Here is a 21833-nt window from a genome sequence, read left to right on the forward strand (position 1 = left end):
TTATCAGACAGAGATGAACACAATTTGTTGGGAGAAGAGTGAACATGGTTTTGGTAAAGGGAAATCATGCCTCACCAATCTACTATTCTTTGAGAGGGTCAACAAGCATGTGGACAAGGGGATCCAGTGAATATAGTGTACTTAGACTTTCAGAAAGCCCTTGACAAGGTCCCTCACCAAAGGCTGTTAAGCAAAGTACGCTGTCGTGGGATAAGAGGGAAGGTGCTCTCATGGATCAGTAACTGATTAAAAGAGGAACCAAAGAGTAGGAATAAATGGTCAGTTTTCAGAATGGAGAGAGTTAAATAGTGGTGTCCCCTAGGGGTCTGTACTGGGAGCAGTACTGTTCAACATACTCATAAATGATCTGGAAAAAGGGGTAAACAGTGAGATGGCAACATTTGCAGATGATACAAAACTACTCAAGATAGTTAAGTCCCAGGCAGACTGCGAAGAGTTACAAAGGGGTCTCATAAAACTGGGTGACTGGGCAACAAAACAGCAGATGAAATTCAATGTTGATAAATGCAAAGTAATGCACGTTGGAAAACATAATGCCAACAATACATACAATATGAGGGGATTTCAATTAGCTGTTATCACTCAGGAAGGAGATCTTGCAGTCATTGTGGATTGTTCTCTGAAAAGATCCACTCAGGGTGCAGTGGCCATCACAAAAGTGAACAAAATGTTAAGAATCATTAAGAAAGGGATAGATAATAAGACAGATAATATCATATTGCCTCTCTATAAATCCATGGTATGCCCACTGTCACAGAGTCCCCGAGCAGTGCTCTGGAACTGCTCCCTACAAAAACAGTCGGGACTTTGGGGAGCCGCCTCTCCCTCGGAGCAGACTGTCTTCAGGGAAAGAAGCTCACACCGCTTCACCTTCCTGGGTCTGACCTTGGAGCATTCAGCATCCCCTGCCGCTCCGTGCGCTTCCCACAGCGAGTCTGCTCAGGCAGGGTTCTGGGGAAATCACAGGGTCCTGCACCCCAACTCCGCAGTCAGACGTGACTCTCAGCCAGCCAGTAAAATAGCGGTTTATTAGATGACAGGAATACGGTCTAAAACAGAGCTTGTAGGTACAGAGAACAGGACCCCTCAGCCAGGTCCATCCTGGGGCAGCGAACCAGATACCCACGTCTGCCTCACCCCTCATCCCCAGCCGGCTCCAAACTGAAACCCCCTCCATCCCCTCCTTTCTGGGCTTTGTCTCTTTCCCGGGCCAGAAGGTCACCTGATCTCTTTGTTCACCTATAGCTATTTCCTTGCAGGAGGGAAGGGCCCCAGCCATTTGTTGCTAGGAGACAGATTGTTGGCCCTTTATGCACACTGGAGACTTAAGAAATGCATAGGGGAGACTGATGCACCCATACAGTATTCAGAGGAAACATTAAGACCAGTCCCACTTTGTCATACCCACATCTTGAATACCATGCTCAGATCTGGTTTCCCTGTCTCAAAATCATATATTGGAATTGGGGAAGGTACAGAAAAGGGCAACAAAAATTACTAAGGGTATGAATCAGCTTCTGTATGAGGAGAGCGACAAAGAGGCCTGTGGCACCTTATAGACTAACAGACATTTTGGAGCATAAGCTTTCGTGGGTTAATACTCACTTCCGCACATGCATCTGACGAAGTGGATATTCACCCACGAAAGCTCATGCTCCAATACGTCTGTTAGTCTATAAGGTGCCACAGGACTCTTAGTCTGGATCTGTGAAAAGCGACAAACACGGCTACCCCTCTGATGTATGAGGAGAGATTAATAAGACTGGGACTTTTCAGCTTGAAAAAGAGATGACTAAGTGGGGATATGATAGAGGTCTATAAAATCATGACTGGTGTGGAGAAAGTAGATAAGGAAGTGTTATTTACTCCTTCTCATACCACAAGAACTAGGGGTCACCACATGAAATTACCAGGCAGCAGATTTAAAACAAACAAAAGGAAATATTTATTCCCACAATGCACAGTCACCCTGTGGAACTCTTTGCCGGAATGTTATGAAGCTAAGACTATAACAGGGTTCAAAAATGAACTATGTTAAGTTCATGGAAGACAGGTCCATCAATGGCTATTAGCCAGGATGGGTAAGGAATGGTGTCCCTAGTCTCTGTTTGTCAGAGAGTGGAGATGGACGGCAGTAGAGAGATCACTCGATGATTCTCTGTCCTGTTCATTCCCTCTGGGGCACCTGGCATTGGCCACTGTCAGAAGACAGGATACTGGGTTGGATGGACCGTTGGTCTCACCCAGTCTGGCTGTTCTTATGTTCTTATCTACATACAGGTGATTTTCTGTGTGGAGTGGGACACAGACTCTGCCCCTCTAGAAGCTGCCAGTTCCCATCTGCTCTTAGTGACCAAACTCCCTCCCCCTGGAGTCTGTTCTGTGCCCTGTGTGAGGCATATTGGTTCCTGCCCCTTCCTCAAACCTGCCCCACCGCATGGCACCAACTCACCCTCCTCGGCTAACGCGCTGGGTGTTCACACTGCCTCTTGCAGGAGGGGCCGGGCACTGGAGGGGCCGGAGAGGGTCATTCCCGGCCCTGCCACAGACTCTGTGTGACCCTGGGCCAGTCACTGACAGTTCTGGACCTCAGAGGACTGTTCTGTCCTGACCCTACCCCACAGGGGAGGTGGGTGAATGCAGCAGAGAGGCGGAGGGGCTCAGAGACTTGGGGGGGGTAGAGTTTTTATGCCCTTCCTCCCCATGTTCAGGCTGGTGGGATGAGCGCTCCTTGTCATGGAGTGTGGGGGAGTCCGGTCCTGCACCCCTCTTCCTGGGACTCACAGTGACTCTCAGCCAGCCAGTAAAACAGAAGGTTTATTGGACAACAGGAATGCAGGTTACAGCAGAGCTTGTAGGCACAGCCAGGACCCCTCAATCAAACCCCTCTGAGGGTCCAGGAAACTTAGTCTCCTGAATTCCAACCACCCAGCCCAAAACCGAATTAAACCCCCCTCTCCCTCCAGCTGGCCCCTTCCTTTGTCCAGCTTCCCGGGCAAAGGTGCTGACACACCTCCCTGCTCCCTGGCTCAGGTTACAGGCTGAGCACTTGTCCCTCACCTAAAGTAATCCCCAGCTCTCCCATCCCCCACACAGATAGCCCCTACTCCATCACACTCCTGCACATCTCCTTCGGCTGCCTCCTGACAAGGGGCGACCCCCATTCCCTGCCCCATGGGCAGCAGCCCTCTCTCCTGCTGCCCCCTGACAAGGGGCGACCCCCCATTCCCAGCCCCATGGGGCAGCAGTCCTCTCCCCTGCCGCCCCGCCCACCTGGGTACAGCAGCTGGCACTGATGGGAGCAGAGCAGGGACATTGGGGGCAGAGATGGGGGCTGGAAGGCAGTGCAAGTGGGTCTCATAAAGGCAAAGAGGGTCAGTTACCAGGAGCCCTTGGCCCTGACGCGAGGCTGGCAGGGATCAGGGCCACTCCCAGCACCCCCAGGGAGTCTCCCTTTTACATAGTGAGGGCTGAGTGGTCCCAGGGGCTGTGGCTGGCTGTGGGGGAGCACAGCGGGTGGGAGGGTCTGCCCAGGGGGTGCTGGGTGGGAGAGGGGCTATGGCTGGCTAGGGGGGCACAGCAGGTGGGGGGGTGTCTTCCCAGTGGGTGCTGGGTGGGCTCAGGGGCTGCAGGTGCAATGGGTGCCCTCCCCGGCCAGCGGCTACTCACAAGGGGCCCCGTGGGTTGTGGGCAGCGTTCATCTTCATGCCCTTTATGATGAGGATGGTGCCTGCGATGATGCCGATGATGCCCACAGCCAGGCCCAGGGTGCACACCAGGGTCTCTGTGGTCTCAGCGACAGAGGTGGGCAGCTGGGCTTCTGGAGAGAGGGACAGGGCATGGAGTGAAGGGGGGCTGTTCCCACCCCTCCCTCCCAGAGCTAGGATAGAACCCAGGAGTCCTGGCTTCCAGCCTTGTGCCCAGCGGGGTCCCCGGGCAACTCAGCCTCACCCCAGTGCTTCGTGAAGGGCTTGGGCAGCCCCCTGTGCTCCACTTGGCAGTCGTAGAAGTCGCCGTGGCTGGGGAAGAAGGGCAGGTAGGAGAACTTGCGGAAGGAGTTGTCCTGGTGGGGGTAGAAGTCGGTCTCATAGACGCCTTCTGTCACCTTTTGCCCATTCTTCAGCCACGTGAGGCTCAGCACTGGCGGGAAGAATTTGTCCACGAAGCAGATCAGGACATTGGGCTCTCCCAGCTCCATCGGGCCTTTTGGGGAACACGATCACCTCAGGGAGCACTAGGGAGACAGGGGTTAGTGGGTCCTGTTGCCTGCCCCTGAGCCAGCCAGTCCTTGCCCTGGGGCCAGATCAGAACCAGCGCTCCTGTGACAGAATGAGATTGTTCTTAATGTTTCCTCTGAATACTATGTGGGTGCCTCAGTTTCCCCTATGCATTTCTTAAGTCTCTCGGGGGTGAGATTGTTGCAGAGCAAAGGGCCAGGGTACATAAATGGCAGACACTCTGTCTCCTGGCAACTAATGGCTGGGGTCCTTCCCCTCTGCAAGAAGATAGCTAAAGGTGTTGGAGAATCAGGTGACCTCCTGGCCCAGGAAAGGGGGCCCAGAAAGGAGGGGCTCAAGGTTGAGTCAGTTTGGAGCTGGCTGGGGATGTGGAGTGAGGTGCAGACGTGGGTGTCTGGCTCCCCACTCTGCAAGATGGACTTGGCTGAGGGGTCCCGTTCTCTGTACCTACAAGCTCTGTTTTAGACCGTGTTCCTGTCATCTAACAAACCTCTGTTTTACTGGCTGGCTGAGAGTCACGTCTGACTGCAGAGTGGGGCTGCAGGACCCTGTGGCTTCCCCAGGACCCCGCCCAGGCGGACTAGCTGTGGGAAGCGCACGAAGCGGCAGGGGATGCTGAATGCTCTGAGATCAGACCCAGAAAGGTGAAGCCATGTGAGCTTCTTGCCCTGAAGACAGTCTGCTCACAGAGAGGAGACTTCACCAGAGTCCTGACTGGCTTTGTAGGGAGCAGTTCCAGAACATCACCCAGGAACTTCGTGACGGCCCCCTAGAGGGGAAAGGCCCCATGTCCCATTCCCTGCCCCCCTGAGCAGTCAGTCCCCGATGCTCACGCTCCAGCTCAGGGTCTTTTCCCAGGACTGTGTGGGTGTCACTGGGGCCATCCCAGCTCCCTGCACTGACGGCTCATGGGGCACCAGAGGCAGGGGAGAGAATCCCTCAGGGGCAGGTCCTGGTGCTTGGCCAGGGCCACGAACAGCCCTCGTCAAAGGAGCTGCCCTGGGCCTGGAGGGTGAGAACTGCCCGAGCCCCCTGCCTTGCAGAGCTCTGGCCCCGCAGAGCCCTGGCCCCAGCTGACTGGCTTCTCAGTGGGGACTCGCAATGGGTATGCATGAGGCAGGAAGGGTCCTGGGAACGGTGCCTGGCAGGGAAATGTCCCACCGTTCTGGGCTCGTGTGTGGCTGGACCTCTCAATCAGTTTCTCCAGGTACAGCTTGATCACAGCCATGTTGCCCAGGGCATGCTGCACTTCGAAGCTGGTGAACTTGCTGAATTCAGGCAGGCGCCAGACGACCTTCTTCCTCTCCAGGTCCACGTACAAGATCTCATCCTGGTCGAACTCTTGCGTGAACTCCTCGGACCTCTGCTGGGATCCGTCCATGTGCTGGTAGAACACCACCTGGGAGGTCACATGATCAACTGTGGGGAAACAGGCGTCCCCATCAGCACCCACACCAGCCCCTCCCCCAGGATACAGGGTCTCTGATCTCTTCCCCTGGGGCCACAGCCCTCCAGCAGTGACATTGGCATTGGGACACCCCAGTGTGAGGGGAAAGTGGGTGCAGGGAGCCCAGTGACCTCTGGTATCATGCTGGGGCATTGGGGCCAGCACTGCCAGGGAGAGTACAGTGCCCCCCACTGTGCTCCCCCTTCTGCTCATTTCAATCCCATCCAAGCTGTGGCAGGGCCTATCCCCACTTACTTTGTGAATGGGGACATGGCCCCAGTCCAGAGTGGTGTAGGGGGGACATTGGATGTCATTACAGCAGGACATTTCATTCTCCTGTCTGTGGGTGGGGCAGGTTCCGTGTCCTGGTGTCGCCATGACCTGGTCCTCGGGGCGATTTCAGTCCCTGGCTCCTGACACTCACATCCCAGGACCAGTCACTGGGAGACCCGGGAACTCCCCAGCCAAAGACATTAAAGCTGCACTGGGGGGGGTGTCAGACACACTCTGGGAGGGGGAGGGGTCTGGCTCAGGGCTGAGGCTGGGACTCCCCAGGGCCCAAGGGAGCTGGGCACCTACATCCTTAGGGAGGAGTTCGCTGATCCCAGCTCGCCCAGCAGGATCTCACAGAGCGACTGCAAAGGAGGGAACCCGTCACCAGTAGCCGAGGAGAGAGTTGGTGCCACAGAGCCCCTCCCCGCCATGGGTCTGAGCCCTGGGGGGACGGGGGACAATAGGGACAGGCTGGGGAGTGGGGCTAGAGGCTCCCTGCTCTGCACAGACACACTCACTGCTCAGCAGGGTCTGGCCCTGGAGCCAGGGCCGGCCTTAGGATTTATGGTGCCCTAGGCGAGATTATTAAACTGGTGCCCCTGTGCCTGATCTGCTCTTAGCAACACAAACAAAAGCATACAGTATTGGAAAACTTGCCACATTCACGTTATTAAAACCAGTTTAACTTAATTAAGCACACTGTAATGCTGATGGACTAGCACTAAAGAAGCAGCACTATAGAAAAAATTCTGATGACAGAATGATGCAATTTTTTTTTAATTTATCAAAATTTTATTGCAAATTTATATGAAGAGGTATTGAAACAAAGATTTGTTTTTAATTAAAAGCAATCTTTCTGGCTTTTTTGGCTGCAAAATCAGTAATAATGTCATCGTATGACAAAGACAAAGTTGTGTCTTGTTTGATTGCAAGAATAGCAAGACCAGTTAAGCGTTCCTGACTCATTGTAGAGCGGAGATAGTTTTTAATGAGCTTTAGTTTTGAGAAACTCCGTTCTCCTGATGCTACTGTTAAAGGAATTGTCAGTAGAATACGAGTGGCAATGTACACATTAGGATATATGACAACAAGTTTGCGGGTATGAATAAACTGTACAATGTCATCACCGATTTTGCATGTGGCAACATTGATGACAGTGTACTCAATTCTTCGTACAGTTCAAGTCCATTTAAATCAAAACTATCACCATGCTTCAGGAGGCTCTCTAGGTTCTTGCACTTTGTCATTAGTTGCTCTTGTTTTCCTATTTCATTGAATTTAGTTATGTCATACAAAAATCCAAACTGTTCATGGTGTACTTGCAAGGTATTAAACCTTTTATCAACAGCAGATACTGCTTTATCCATCACAACATTAAAAAATTCAACCTCAAATTTCTTTTCTGGATCGTCTATGGGTATGATCTGCTGTACAGATTCTTCACAAAGAAGTGTCCCTGGCCTTTTTAACTATGTATTTACTTTATGAAAGTTGGAGAAAACATTGTGAAAACGTAAAACATTGGCTGCCCAACTTCTGGGCTGGCAAAAGTTATACTGACTCACAGGGAAAAAAAAAAAAAGCAGGAGAATCTTAGTACAACATATGGTCACTCTATACCAGGGGTCGGGTTGGCAACCTTTCAGAAGTGGTGTGCCAAGTTCACTGTAATTTAAAGTTTCTCGTGCCAGTAATACATTTTAATGTTTGTAGAAGGTTTCTCTCTATGTCTATATTATATAAATAAACTATTGTTACTATCTGAGGTCTTGGCCACTGGTCCTGCTCAGGCCACTGCCAGCTGAGTAAATGAAACCCCAAACCGGCAGTGGGCTGGTGGCTGGAACCCTAGACAAGGATCCCAGGCCCAGCTCAGCCCGCTGCTGGTCTGGGGTTCTGACCACCAACACCTGCCAGCCAGGATCCCAGCTGCCAACCCCCCCTCAGCCCGCTACCAGCCTGGGATTCTGCTCACCCAGGCTGGCAGGAGGCAGAGTGGGGCTGGCGGCTGAGCTCCTGACTGGCAAGGAGCCAGCAGCCGGAACCCTGGAGTAGCAGTAGGCTGAGTGCTGCTGGCACCCCAGACTGGCAGCAGACTGAGCCACTCAACCCCCCATCGGCCCTGCTCAGCCCGCCACCAGCCCACTCAGCGCACTGCCGGCTGAGTGAATGGAAACCCAGGCTGACAGCAGGTTGAGTGGTTCAGCTGGCCTGCTCAGCCCACTGCCAGCCTGGGGTTCCTTGGGGGTCCCCAGGCCAGCAGCAGGTGCTGAGTGGGGCCGATGGCTAGTATCCCAGCTGGCAATAGGGCAGCAGCCGGAACCCCAGAGCAGTGATGGGCTGAGCCGCTCAGCCTGCTGCTGCATACCATCAAAAATCAGCTCACCTGCCACCTTTGACACGTGTCCTGATTTTTCACTCATCTGGCTAACCCCAGCCAAGCCCTGTGTGACATTCCAATTCTGGCTGCCTGCCCAGGAAGTGAGTTACTTTCACTTTCATTCCTCAGCAAGCAGCCAGCCAGCCTCCCCTCCCCCTCAGCACTTCACCCAACCTAGCCCTGACGGAGGGGAGGGAGGAGAGAGGGGTGCTCCTGGGGAGGAGGGAGAAAGGAGGGGGTGCTCCGTGGGGCAGGCGGGAGAAGAATGGATGTTATAGGAGACAACAAAGGATACTGGTTCCAGAGCCACAGCCTCACCTGACCTCAGCCGGGGGGAAAAGTCACACTCACAGGTGAGCTCCTTTCCCAACCCCTCCCCCCTCCCCTTCCCAGAGACCCCAGCAGCCAATCCCATTCCTCAGACTGTGCTGCATTCGGCTCTCTCTAGGACCCAGCAGCCCTGCTTCTACACTGTCTGGGCTGCCTGGAGAGTGGTGCCCCCAGGCAGTGTGAGGCCCTACGCCGCTGCCTATTCTGCCTATGCCTAAGGACGGCCCTGCCTGGAGCGGCTCTTTGGGGAATGTTCCCCCATCCTCCCTGTGCCTGGTGCCCCCCCTGGGGGGAATCAGCCCCCAAGTCCCTGTGGGGGAGGGGGCCGCACCCCTAGGGCAGGGCTGTGTCTTACCCAAACCACAGCAACTTCCCCAAGATCACGCTGCTGCCCCCGCACCTGCCTCCCCTCTGCCACTGACATGGGGAGTGAGACCCTCCTCTCTGCAGCCCCCACACTGCCCAGATCAGCCCCCATCCTCCCCTGCCCACCTCATCCCTCCACACTATGCAGCCCCCCCCACAAATCCAGCTCCCCCACATACCTCTCCCTGCCCCATCAGTCACCCCATTGTCCCCTCTCTTGGGGGGAGCTAGGTGCTATGGGGGTGATGCTGCCCCCACCCAGGCCTAGGTGTCACAGCCTCACCCCGCCCATACCTGTCACTGCCCCAGCACCCAGCAGAGTCAGCAGGGTGAGCAGGGTCAGCTGGGCCATGGGGATGCCCCATCCTGCGCCCATCTCCTCTCCTCGGCACTGGGATGGCAGCACTAGTGGACCGGGGGGGGTGGGGGCAAATGTCACATCCTGAGGAGCGGGGGGGGGGGGGGCAGCACCCAGCATTGGCCAGAGGAGCCTGAATGCCAAGGGCTGAAATCCCTGCACCGACCAGGCTGTTACCAGGCAGAGCAGCAGCTCTGAGCCCCTCTGAGAGGAGATAGAGAAATTCAATGTTTCTGGCTATCACAGACTCACAGATGGTGCCCACTCCTGGCCCCATGCAGTCCGTGGGGGGTGCACCTTTCAGTAACACAGCCTTTCTCAGAGGTCCACTCTCTCTCGGGGTCAGGCCCCTCCACCTCCTGGAGCCGCACTTCTCTGCGCCTTAGCACGTCTGTCTCTGCCACGGGCCCCCTCAGGGAGTCCCCTCACTCTGGACCCCTGGGCCCTCCACCTCCCAAAGGGGCTGATGCAACCCTGTTCTCTAGCCCGGAGCGACTCTCAGGCAGCCTAAAACAGGAGGTTTATTGAGTGCTGAACCCAGCACAGGAAATTCTCAGGGCCTCAGGCCTGGCCTACCTTAGCACAGTATATCCCAGTCTCCCCTGCATCCCCGTGAGCTCTGCCAGGAGTGCCAGCTCCTCCTCTCCAGCCCTAAGCCCCCCGCGTCCCAGCTGGGCATCTGAGATCACCGGCCCCAAGCCCCGCCTCTGTCCATTGTCTTCTATCCAGGTAAACAGTCGTAAACAGGGTGGCCTGGGCCTTCTCTCCCCTCTTCGGTCCTCTGGTCCCTCTGGCTGGAAACGCCTGGTCAGGTCACCGGGGTCCTCTCTCCACAGTCCACTGTCCTCCCACTGGCCAGAACTGGCTATGACTCCTGAGCTGGGTTTCAGGGTCGCCAGGTCACCAGTCACTGGGGTCTCCATCCTCCAGGCCGCAATCCCCCACTTCATCACACCAGCTTTCAGCATTGTATCACGAGTCTCAGGATAATAATTGTGTTTTCCTAAAGCCCCAGCTCCAGGATTCATGTGAATCTGGGACGATTCCAGCCTCATTCTTAGAGACAAAGGGAGTGTCCAGTCCTTGGGGCAGTGGGGCGAGCTTCAACCTGTGACCTCCCCCGAGCAACCTAAGGCTCAAAGAGCAGAAGACAAATAAACCCCACAGCTGGTATTTGTACGTCATTTCAGGATTTTTGAACATTTGGGGTTGACAATACGGAAAATTCTCCAGGAGGGGTTTGTCTCCAGTGTGGGAACAGCACCTCTGCACACAGCGCTCATGCCACCCACAGCCACCCTGTTCTGCAGCACGGCTGTTTGCACACGGGTGACTTGGCTGGACCAGCTCCGCACTGAGGTGCGGGGGGGTGTCACACCCCTGACTCACAGAGATCTGCCGGGATAAGTGTTAAGTGCAGACCAGGCCGCAAACAGCATCTGTGGGACCATCCATGGATGACTGAGACACAGGTCCATTCCCCTCTAGGGGGTGCTGTTCCCATCTGCCCCCGGGCCGGGACTGACTGGCTACGGAGGTGGAGACAGGGACATGGGGCCTTTCCCCTCTGCTGGCACTAGCTTCGATCTGCTGTTAGTGACCAAACTCCCTCCCCCCCCCGGGGTCTGTCCTCGGCCCTGTCTGGGGCACATTGGTCCCTGTCCCCTGCACAAAGCCCCTGCCTCCTGCCCCCCAGGCACCAACTCACACCCCCCCAGCTAATGCACTAGGTGTTCATACTGCCCCCTGCAGGAGGGGCTGGGCACTGAAGGGACCGGAGAGGGGCCGGGTCAGCAGTTGGGGGCTGGCCTGGGACCCAGGAGCCCTGGGGTCATTCCCTGCCCTGCCACAGACTCTGTGTGACCCTGGGCCAGTTACTGACTTCTCTGGACCTCCCTCCCCTGCTGGGCCCTGAGGACAATGGCCCGGCCCTGCCCCATGGGATATGGGGGGGGTGACTGCAGCAGAGAGGGAGAGGGGTTCAGAGACTGGGGGGTAGAGAAGCTCCTTAGAGAGATCGATGGTGGGAGCTGCTGGGAGGCTGAGTTGTGCCTGACCCATGGAGACTGAACCCCCCTCTCTGGTGGGATCCCAGGGGGGCAGGGCTCAGACCCATGGGGATCGGGGAGGGGGAAGCTCAGAACTTCTGCCTATGGGACCAGCCCCAAACCTTCCCCTGAAGCTAAATTTATGCAGACAAACCTGACCGATCCCCCCAGACACATCTGGCCTGCCCCACACCAGCAGAGAGGGGGCTTTGGGGCATCGGGGAAGGGGACAGATTGTGCCAGACACTTCACTATGTGTTATTCTCTGGTGACATCTGGGCTAGTGCCATGGCAGGCGCTGGGCGAGTCCTGAAGCCCGACCCCCAGGCTCTTGCTCTGCCCCCTACGAGGGAGAAGTAGGGAACTGAGCCCTGCTGAGGCCAGTTCTGCCTGGCAGCTGATGATGCTGCCCAGGCCCGATGCTCCCTGGCCCCTGGGCTGGGGGTGTCCAATCCCCAGGGCCGTGGGCAGCATGCCAGGGCTGGTGCTCGGAGCTGGGCAGAGAAGGTCTCAGGCTGGCGGGTCCCTACAAGTTTCCAGATGTCTCCCTCCTAAGCAGCGATGTGGGGTGGGTCAGGTCCTGGGGGCTGGGAGCTGCTGGGCTGGGGCTCTGCTAGTGACACTAATGGTGCTGAGAACCCACGTAGCTCATTGCGCGGAGCCCCCAGGTGAGCAGAGACCCCAGCGCCCTGGGGAGTCCCGTCCTGGGCAGGCACTGGGTGTATCCAGGGGGTGGACTAGGACCCGAGCGCCCCGGGGAGCCCTGGGCTGGGCAGGTGCTGGGCAAATCTGGGGTGGGATCGGACCCCACATGCTCCAGGATGCCCTGTCCCAGGCAGGGGCTGCGATATCATGGGGGCGATCGGTGCCCACAAATCCAGGGGCCCCCTGTCCCAGGCAGGTGCTGGCAGGGCTTTAGCCAGGACAGGGCAAGCGGGGCGGCTGCCCAGGGCTCATAGCCATGGAGGTGAAACAATCGGGTGAGGTTCCATTTAGCACAGAGGGTTTCAGATTGTGGGACAGCCCCCCCCCCAGTGAGTTGTGGGAGCCAGGGCACTGGCTGGCTGCCTGGCACCCCACAGCCCTGCTCCCTGAGCCGCCCCTGCACCCCAGGCTCAGTGAGTGGGACGGTTCCCAGCAATGCCGCATGGAGCTGGCCCCTGCCCATGGAGCCCTGCTGCCGTGAGAGGCTCCCCGAGGCGCTCACTCACCGCTGCCCTGGTGCTTCGGGCTCTGCTGCTGCTCCCCAGGGGATAGGTAGCTGCTGATAGTGGGGGGGCACCATTGAAAGGTTACAGGGGGCTCAGGAGAGGGGACAATGGGGGGCTATGGGGCAGGGAGGAGCACAGGGGGGAGCCTGATTGGTGTGGGGTTGCAGGGGGTAGGGTCTCACCCTATGGCAGGCAGGGGATGGGGTGGGCAGGGAGGAGGATGGGGAGCTGATCTGGGCAGGGTGGGGACTGCAGAGAGGATGGTCTTACCCCCATGGCAAGGAGCAGGGAGGGGAGGCTGGTGCGGGGGCAGCAGAGGGATCGTGGGTAAGTCGCTGTGGTTTGGGTATAACACAGCCTTGCCCTAGGGGTGCAGCCCCCTCCCCTACAGGGACTCGGGGGCTGACCCCTCACAGGGGTGCACCAGGCACAGGAGCAATGGGGGTCGGACTAGATGATCACATTGGTCCCTTCTGACCCTAGAATCTAGAATCTATGAATCAATGGGGGAATGTTCCCCAAAGAGCCACTCCAGGGCCAGACCCTGCTGAGCAGTGAGTGCGTCTGTGCAGAGCAGGGAGGACCTAGCCCCGCTCCCTGGCCTGTCCCCATTGTTTCCTGTCCCCTCAGGGCTCAGACCCATGTGTGGGGTCTGTGGGGCCGACTCTCTCCTCGGCTAGTGGTGGTGCAGTCGCTCGGTGAGATCCTGCTGGGCGAGCTGGGATTAGTGAACAGCTCCCTAGGATGTAGGTGCCCAACTCCCTTGGGCCCTGGGGAGTCCCAACCTCAACCCTTAGCCAGACCCCTCCCCCTCCCAGAGTGTGTCTGACCCCCCCCAGTGCAGCTTTAATGTCTTTGGCTGGGGAGTTCCCAGGTCTCCCAGTGACCGGCTCTGCGGTGTGAGTGTCAGAAGCCAGGGACTGAAATCGCCCTAAGGACCAGGTCATCGCAACGATGGGACACGGAACCTGCCCCACACACAGACGGGAGAATGAAATGTCCTGCAGCTGCGGCCCCCAACTCTCCTCAGGAGCTGCTTTGGGTTGGGTCACGTCCCCACTTGCCAGCAGATCTGGGTTTGGTCTGGTCACTGCTTGGCTGGGAGACGTGAATGGAAACCAGGGAACTGAGCAGGGGTCAGGAGGGGAGTCTCTGCTCTCTCAGTTCTTGCACCAGGGCAGCCCTAGGGGGCCTGTGCGGGGGGGAGGGGCAGGGGCACTCTCCCCTGGCAGTCAGTGCTGGCCCCAGGGCCCCACCACAATGCTGGGGGGCACTGTGCTCCATGCACCTGCCTTCCCCTGACACCAGGGAGTCCTAGTGCGAATGTCATAGCCCAGGAGCTGGGGGACTGCACTGCTAGGGGAAACGCTGAGATCCCTCTACCTGGGGTGAAGATTAGCTACCTCGGTGGCCGGTGCTGACAACTGTCTCCCCACCTCTCCCAGGTGGCCTTCTACCAGCTCATGGACCCGACCCAGCAGGAGGCCGGGGAGTTCATGTTCGAGTTCGACCAGGACGAGATCTTCCACATGAACCTGGAGAGGAAGGAGACCATCTAGCGCCTGCCCAACTTCGGCAAGTTCACCAGCTTTGAGGCGCAGCGTGCCCTGGGCAACATCACCGTGCTGAAGAAGAACATGGAGATCATGATCCGGAGGTCCAACCGCAGGCGGGCCCAGAATAGTACAGTATGGGAGGGGGGGCACCTTTCTCACCAGGGGCCTGCCCCATCCCCTCATCTTCCCCACCACGGACCTGAGCCCTCTCCTCACCTTCATAGAATATCAGGTTTGGAGACACCTCAGGAGGTATCAAGTCCAATCCCCTGCTCAAAGCTGGACTCTCTCCAATTTGTCCACATCCCTTTTGTAGTGGGTGGCCCCAAAACTGGACATAGTACTCCAAATGTGCCCTCACCAGTGCCAAATAGAGGGGAATGGTCACATCCCTCGATCTGCTGGCAATGCCCCTACTTATACAGCCCAAAATGCTGTTGGCCTTCTTGGCAACAAGGGCACACTGTTGACTCATATCCAGCTTCCCATCCACTGTAACCCCTCAGTACTTTTCTGCAGAACTGCTGCCTAGCCACTCAGTCCCTAGTCTGTAACAGTGCATGGGATTCTTCTGTCCTAAGTGCAGGACCCTGCACTTGTCCTTGTTGAATCTCATCAGATTTTTTTTGGCCCAATCCTCCAATTTGTCTAGGTCACTCTGGACCTTATCCCTACCCTCCAGCATCTCTACCACTCCTCCCAGTTTAGTGTCATTTGCAAACTTGCTGAGAGTCCAGTCCATGCCATCCTCCAGATCATTAATAAAGATGTTGAACAAAACCAGCCACAGGACCAAGCTTTGGGGCACTCTGCTTTATACTGTCTGCCAACTAGACATGGAGCCGTTGATCACTACCCATTGAGCCCAACATTCTAGCCAGCTTTCTACCCACCTTATAGTCCATTCAGGGCTGGTGCAACCATTTAGGCAAACTAGGCGGCCGCCTAGGGCACCTAGTGGTTGGGGGCACCTAAAAGTCCCCTCAGGCAAGGAGGTGGAGTGGAGGTGAGCTGGGTGGGGGGGCGCGAGGGGAGAGCTACCCTCAGTAACGGGGGGGACGGACGCACAGGGGAACAGCTCCCCGCCCCAGCTCACCTCCGCTCCGCTTCCTCCGCTGGGCACACAGCCCAGTTCTAAGTCTCCTCCAATCAGCGCCGCAAGCCTGGGCAGGGAGGAGAATTAGAGTGGCGTCAGCTTGCTCAGTGGAGGAGGCGGAGCCGAGGTGAGCTGGATGGGGGAAAACCCAGACAGGGTTAGCTTCCATGGGAGGAGGTCTCCCCAGGCAGGGGTAGCTACCGTGGCAGGGCGGGGAGAGGGGGGAAGTCTCCCCAGGCAGGGTTAGCTGCCGTGGGGGGACAGGGGGCATCTCCCTGGGTGGGGTTAGTTGCCATGGGCGAACTGGGGGGGAGAGGGGTTAGCTGTCGCAGTGGGGGGGTAGCTGCTGCGGGAGGGCTCCCCGGGTGGGGGGCTGAGTTAGCTGCCTTGGGGGGCGGGGTTAGCTGGGTGGGGGGTGCAAGATGGAAGTTTCGCCTAGGGCTCGAAACTTCCTTGCACCGGCCCTGAGTCCATTCATCCAGGCCATACTTCTTTAACTTGCTGGCAAGAATACTGTGGGAAACCGTATCCAAAGCTTTGCTAACCTCAAGATATATCACATCCACCACTTTCCCCTCATCCCTGGAGCCAGTTATCTCATCATAGACGGCAATCACATTGGTCAGGCATGACTTGCCCTTGGTGAATCCATGTGGACTGTTCCTGATCACCTTCCTCTCCTCCAAGTGCTTTACAATGGATTCCTTGAGGACCTGCTCCATGATTTTTCCAGGGATTGAAGTGAGACTGTCTGGTCTGTAATTTTCCGGGTTCTCTTTCTTCCCTTTTAAAAATATGGGCACTATTTTCCAATCGTCCGGGACCTTCCCCGATCGCCACAAATTTTCAAAGATAATGCCAATGGCTCTGCAATCACATCAGCCTACTCCCTCAGCACCCTTGGATGCATTAGATCCAGACCCATGGTCTTGTGCATGTCCAGCTTTTCTCAATAGTCCTTAACCTGTTCTTTCACCACTGAGGGCTGCTCACCTCCTCCCCATACTGTATTGGCCAGTGCAGCTGTCTGGGAACTGACCTTGTCTGTGAAGACCAGGCAAAAAAAGCATTGAATACTTCAGCATTTTTCACATCATCTGTCACTAGGTTGCCTCCCCCATTCAGTAAGGGTCCCACACTTTCCCTGACCTTCTTCTTGTTGCTAACATACCTGTAGAAATCCTTCTTGTTACTCTTAACATTCCTTGCTAGCTGCAACTCCAATTGTGCTCTGGCCTTCCTGATTACTCCCCTGCATGCTCTAGCAATATTTTTATACTCCTCTCTAGTCATCTGTCGAAGTTTCCACTTCTTGTAAGCTTCCTTTTTGTGTTTAAGTTCACCAAAGATTTCTCTGTGAAGCCAAGCTGGTCGCCTGCCATCTTTGCTATTATTTCTGCACATCGGGATGGTTTGTTCCTGCACCCTCAATAAGGCTTCTTTAAAATACAGCCAGATCTCCTGGACTCCTTTCCCCTCCATATTAGCCTCCCAAGGGATCCTGCCCATCAGTTCCCTGAGGGAGTCAAAGTCTGCTTTTCTGAAGTCCAGGGTCAGTATTTTGATACTCTCCTTTCTTCCTTTTGTCAGGATCCTGAACTCAACCATCTCATGGTCACTGCTGCCCAGGTTGCCACCCGCTTCTACTCCCCCTCCCAATTCTTTCCTGTTTGTGAGCAGCAGGTCAAGAGAAGCACGGCCCCTAGTCGGTTCCTCCAGCATTTGCACCAGGAAGTTGTCCCCTACACTCTCCAAAAACTTCCTGGATTGTCTGTGCATCGCTGTATTGCTCTCCCAGCAGTTGTAAGGGGGATTGAAGTCCCCCATGAGAACCAGGGCCTGTGATCTGGAAGCTTCTGTTAGTTGCCGGAAGAAAGCCTCGTCTACCTCACCCCTCGGGTCTCATGGTCTATAGCACACGCCCACCACAACATCACCTGTGTTGCTTTCGCATCTAAATTTAACCCAAAGACTCTCAACAGGCTTTTCTCCAGTTTCATACATACAGTGTCCCTTCCCAGCCGGAGACCTGACCCCTCCCCTCACCTTCCCTGCCAGGGACCTGAGCCACCCAACCTTCCCCACCAGGGGCCTGAACCCTCCCCGCACCTTCCCTGCTAGGGACCTGAACCCTGCCCTCCCCCTACCTTCCCCGTTGGGGACCTAAACCCTCCCCACACCTTCCCTCCCAGGGGCCTGACCCCTCCCCCACCTTCCATCTCCCCACCTTCCTGAGCAAAGACCCCTCCCATCGCTCCCCCACCTTCCCCTGCTCGCACACCCACCCGAGCCTGATGCCAGACCCCACCAGAGATTGAGAGCTCCCCTGTGATGATGCTGCCCATGGGAACCAGCTGAGGTCACTCAATTAGGGAGAACTGCAAACAAAACGGGGCAGAGAAACCCCAAAAGCTAGTGGTTATTTCAATACTTAGATTTCCCAAGCCAGCACAAAACAGCTTCTATAGTACCTCACTGGTTATTCAGAAGTCCAAACAATGCAGTTCCCTTAAAGTGCCTAGCCTCAGGCCTCCATTCAGACACACCTGTCAGATATGATGATGATTACTGAAAATATTATCTCATCATATAAAAGAAAAGGTTCTTCCAATCCCAAAGGATCAGCCACATACCCAGGTCTTATAACTTAGATCTTACCCAAAATACATGCTTAGAGTCAATTCTTATTAACAAAGCTAAAATTTATGATAAAAGAAAAGAGTGTGTTGGTTGAAAGATCTATGTACAGACAGACGTGAGTTCAATTTTTTGAGGATCAGATAGACAGCAGAAGTTATGAGTTTGTAGTTGTAAAAAGTCCTTCTAGAAACAGTCCATAGGTTATAGTGCAATGTCCATATTCAGGGTGGCTCCAATCAATAACTGGGGATTTCAATCCTTATGGCTTAAGGTTTCCCCCTCTTGAAACCCAAAGCAGATCTGAGATGAAGCAGGATCACGTCCCAGGGTTTTTATACAGTTCCTGCAGCCTTTTGGCCTGAGAAAACAATAAGCTCAACTCTCCTTCTTCCAAACATCCTGGCAATTAGCATAAGGTAATTCATCCATTAAACAGTTCAGATCCAGGTCACCACAACCTCCAAAGAGACACATAGACAATAATGTTATTTCCCTCAAGTACCTTCCTAAATGTTAACACTCCTTTTTGATCTTTGAATCATTGCAATAGACAAGACTTCTTTGCTGACATCACAAGACCTGAGCAAACACCTACCCTTCTACTTCTAACAACGCAGACTTGCATTTCAAAGCTCTATTCCTTTACAAATCTTCCTAACAAGTCTCTGAGGGCTGGTCTACACTAGGGGAGGGGATCGATCTGAGATACGCAACTTCAGCTGCGTGAATAACGTAGCTGAAGTTGAAGTATCTTAGATCAAGTTACCTACCATCCTCACGGCGCGGGATCAATGTCCGCAGCTCCCCCTGTTGACTCTGTTACCATTGTTCGCGTAGGTGGAGTTCCAGAGTCGACAGGAGTGCATTTGGGGATCGATATATCGCGTCTAGATGAGACGCGATATATCGATCCCCGAGAAATCAATTGCTACCCGCTGATACTGAAGACATACCCTAAAGTTCGGCCATGGGTCAGGTCAGTCTGTGAGTTAATTAACTCTTTCTGGCCCTGTCACCTTTCAATGAACTATTATATTACACTCATAACCTCCCAGCACCCCTCCCAGCCCCTGGAGGGCTCCGGGGAGCCAGTCAGCTGGGCCAGGGCTCTGCAGGGCAGGGGCCTGGGCAGTTCACACCCTCCAGGCTGGTGGCCCAGGGCAGCTCCTTTGCCAAAGGCTGTTCATTGCCCCTGCCCAGTGCCCTGCCACTGAGGGATTCTCTCCCCTGCCCCTGGTGCCCCATGAGCAGTCAGTGCAGGGAGCTGGAACAGTCCCAGTGACACCCCTACAGTCCTGGGGAGAGACCCCTGAGCTGGAGTGTAAGCACCAGAGATTGGCTGGCTCAGGGTGCAGGAATGGGGCCTTCCCCCTCTAGGGGGCCCTGGCTCCCATCCGGCCCCAGGGCAGGGACTGGCCGGCTCAGGGGCAGGCAATGGGACCCACTAACCCCTGTCTCCCCAGTGCCCCTGAGATGACTGTGTTCCCCGAAGACCATGTGGAGCTGGGCGAGCCCAACATCCTGATCTGCTTCATGGACGACTTCTCCCCGCCAGTGCTCAGCCTAACATGGCTGAAGAATGGGTAGGAGGTGACAGAGGGCGTCTCCAAGACCGACTTCTACCCCCGCCAGGACAACTCCTTCTGCAAGTTCTCCTACCTGCTCTTCCTCCTGTCAGAGCAACTTCTATGACTACCAGGTGGAGCATGGGGGGCTGCCCGAGCCCTTCACAAAGCACGGGGGTAAGGCTGGGGCACCTGAGGACCCTGCTGGGCACATGTCTGGGAGCCAGGACTCCTGGGTTCTCTCCCAGCTCTGGGAGGGGAGTGGGACTGGGAGCCAGGATGCCTGGGTTCTCTCTCAGCTCTGGGATAGGAGTTGGGTCTAGTGAGTTAGAGCAGGGCTGATGGGAGCCAGGATGCCTGGGTTCTATCCCAGCTCTGGGAGGGAAGGTGGGAACAGCTCCCCCCCTTTACTCCAGGCCCTGTCCCTCTCTCCAGAAGCCCAGGTGCCCATCCCCATCTCCGAGACCACAGAGGCCCTGGGCCCGGCCATGGGCATCATTGGCATCATTGTGGGCACCATCCTCATCATGAAGATGAATGCCACTGGCAACCTGCAGGGCCTCTTGTGAGTAGCCACTGCCAGGGAGGGCACCCAAAGCCCCTGGGCCCACCCAGCACCCTCTGGGGAGAGATCCACACCCAGCCCCCCAGGGAGCCCTCCTGGGGAGACCCCCTCCCAGCCAGCTACAGCCCCTGGGCCCACACAGCACCCCCTGGGGAGACCCTCTCACCCACTGTTTCCCCTCAGCCAGAAGCAGCCCCTGGGCCCTACCCAGCTTCCCCTCATGTCAAAAGGAGAGTCCCTGGGGGTGCTGGGGAGTGGCCCCAATCCCTGCCAGTCTCACGTCAGAGCCCAGGGCTCCTGGTAACTGATCCTCTTTGCCTTTCAGGTAAACGTGGGGAGGAGTCCAGGCCCCAGAATCCCTGAGGTGCCTTCGTGGGACCCACTCGCACACACCCCCAGTGTCCCTGCTCTGTGCCTGTTGCCAGCTGCTGTACCCAGGCAGGAGCTCCCTGGCCCCGTAACCGTGACACCCAACCCGCTAGAGCAGGGGGGAGGCAACCTGAGCCTGAGAAGGAGCCAGAATTTACCAATGTACATTGCCAAAGAGCTACAGTAACATGTCATCAGCTCCCACACCCACTCCCAGTGCCTGCCCCTGGACCTCCCAATCAGCTGTTTCGTGGCATGCAGGAGGCTCGAGGGAGGGGGAGGAGGGAGGAATGAGGGCACAGCAGGCTCAGGGGAGGGGGCAGGAAGAGGTGGAGTGGGGGCAGGGCCAGTGGCAGAGCCAGGAGTTGAGCAGTGAGCACTCCCTGACACATTGGAAAGTTGGCACCTGTAGCTCCAGCCCCAGAGTTGGTGCCTATACAAGGAGCCACATATTAACTTCTGAAGAGCTGCACGTGGCTCCAGAGCCACAAGTTGGCCACCCCTGGGATAGGTAGATGTGTGTGAAAATCGCCCCCCATCACATGTCCTATTTCCCCAATGGGGGCCCACAAATATGTTTGGTGCTGGTCCCACAAAAAGTTAATCCAGCCCTGGATGTCAGCCAGCGATAACCTGAGCTCACATAGCTACCCTGATGCCAAACTCCTAGTCTGGACAGGTAAAGCCACTTTGATCAGTAATTTGCACTAATGTAGCTTACCCCTGCTTGAAAATGGAGTAAATGGCACAGGTGCACATAGCTGCACTGAACAGAAACTCTCCAATGCACATAAATCCATCTTCCCAGAAGCTAGGGGCTCTTCCAGACCCTATAAATTCCAATGCATGAGTGAGGTTTCTAAGAAGTGCTTACACTTCCACAAACAGTAACCACAAGATCAAATGGAAAAAGGCACTAGTTCAAGCTCAGAGGTGAGTGTCACAGTTGGAGTTCTGAGGCCAAACAGATCATGAGATGTGGCAAGCATTTATCAAACTCCCAGAACTCTGAAATGGCAGGGTGAGTCACTTCAAATGGCCACAGACTAAGTCGTTGTGAGCTTTTCCTCTCTGTCCCAAATATCCCAACCTCCAAGACTTGCCATCCCTCCCTGTGCCCCCATCTACCCCAAAAGGATCATCCTTTCACCCATATACTCCTTTTTGGACCCCTAGTAAGCTACAACTCATGCATGGCTTCTGATCCCACCTCTCCATGCAAAGGCTGCTCACAGTTCCCAGGCAGAAGTAGTTTCAAGGGCTCCTCCCCTGAACTCAGGAATGTGGGCCCTTGCTTCACCTCCCCACCCTGATACCACCATTTGGAATGGTGGTGGCAGGTGTCTCCTCCCTTCCTTGTCAAAGAGGCA

General features: G+C 55.8%; 2 pseudogenes; one reads left to right on the forward strand and one right to left on the reverse strand.

Moving 5' to 3' along the window:
- Positions 1-3686: 3686 nt before the first annotated feature.
- LOC115655050 lies at positions 3687-9443 on the reverse strand (annotated as a pseudogene).
- Positions 9444-19249: 9806 nt separating this feature from the next.
- On the forward strand, positions 19250-20098 carry LOC115655052 (annotated as a pseudogene).
- Positions 20099-21833: the final 1735 nt, after the last annotated feature.

This window comes from Gopherus evgoodei, chromosome 7 (genome assembly GCF_007399415.2).
Source record: "Gopherus evgoodei ecotype Sinaloan lineage chromosome 7, rGopEvg1_v1.p, whole genome shotgun sequence".
NCBI classification, from domain to species: Eukaryota; Metazoa; Chordata; order Testudines; family Testudinidae; genus Gopherus; species Gopherus evgoodei.